The sequence below is a fragment of the Priapulus caudatus genome, unplaced genomic scaffold (genome assembly GCF_000485595.1).
Source record: "Priapulus caudatus unplaced genomic scaffold, Priapulus_caudatus-5.0.1 Scaffold218, whole genome shotgun sequence".
Classification (NCBI taxonomy): domain Eukaryota; kingdom Metazoa; phylum Priapulida; class Priapulimorpha; order Priapulimorphida; family Priapulidae; genus Priapulus; species Priapulus caudatus.
Window position 1 is genome coordinate 382,954 of NW_014577279.1, and position 1,478 is coordinate 384,431.

A 1,478-nucleotide genomic window follows, 5' to 3' on the forward strand; every position below is an offset into this window, starting at 1 on the left:
CGTGTGTGTATATGGGGTAGAGCGTGTGCGTGTGCGTGCGTGCGTGCGTGTGTGTATATGGGGTAGAGCGTGTGCGTGCGTGCGTGTGCGTGCGTGCGTGTGTGTATATGGGTACGTAGAGCGTGTGGAGTCAGTCGTGGAGCATCATTAAAGCCGTGCGGGGACGCTAAATATATTGTCTCAGTGTAATTGCGTGCGCCTGTATTGCTTCCGAGTGTGGCCTGGTTTGTCACTAATCTGACACTGCCCTCGTTTAAGCGCTCGTTTGCCAAAAATGGGCAATGTGTGTGGTTGTCGTTGTCATTACGCTCGTGCTGTTGAACCTCGTTCAACGTTCTCATTGACGGCGCTGACATGAATGCAGATCGAGAAATGTTTAGCTCCAGGCTCCGGCGAACCGGCCGTCCTGCGGTTCATATGCACATGACCCAATTGTAATGAAAGAGAGATGTATGTAGGATACTCAAATCTGCCGAGCAACAAGTATCTTGTCTCATGTGCGCGCGTTAGTTCGTGTGCGTGCGTGAGTCTGTGTTTGTGTGTGTGCGTGTGTGCGTGCGTGCGTTTATGTGCGGGTCTGTGCTTGTGCGTCTGTGCTTGTGTGTGCGCGCGTGCGTGTGTTTGTGTGCGTGTGCGTGCGTGCATGCGTGGGTCTGTGTAATGTGTATGTGTGTGTGCACGCGCATGCGTGCGTCTTTACTTATGTGTGTGTGTGCGTGCGTGCGTGCGTGGGTCTGTGTATGTGTGTGTGCACGTGTATGCGTGCGTCTTTACTTATGTGTGTGTGTGCGTGCGTGCCTGCGCACATGAGCCAGCGCGTGCATAAATCCCTGAAACAAACCTTATATAAACACACGTTGTCGCTGTCGTACATCTATGTATCTATATCTCGCTGAATCCCACCTCGCGAATCGCAGGCGTACGCGCGCGGCCTCGGCATCGGCCTCCGTGTTTGACCGCACTCGCGAATCTATGACGTCTCTTCTCGGCAGTCTTCCGAGAAGATGCGAGTCATCAACGAGGCGATGAGGGCGTCGCCGTCGCCGACGCTCGCGAGGAGGCCGCAGCCAGGGGGCGCCGCCGGACGCACGCCCAAGAGTCAGAAGCGTCTGCAGTTTGACCAGCTGGACGAGGAGCCGACGATGAAGCAGGCGGCGCCGATGGAAACAAGCGACGCCAGCGCCGTGCCGGCGACGAGCATTCTCAGCAGACGACTCGCGGCGAACGGTGAGATAGGTGGCGCTGCCGTCTGTCGGATGGCTGGCGGTGAGATAGGTGGCGCTGTTGTCGTCAGCATAGGGACGGTAGCAGTATCATGCCTCTAACACCGGCAGACACCGGGATATAGCAGTAGCAGTAGCATGCCACCCCTCCTAGCATGCCTCTAACACAGGCAGACACAGAGACAGTAGCATGCCACCCCTCATAACATGTCTCTAACACAGGCAGACACAGGGACAGTAGCAGTAGCATGCCAC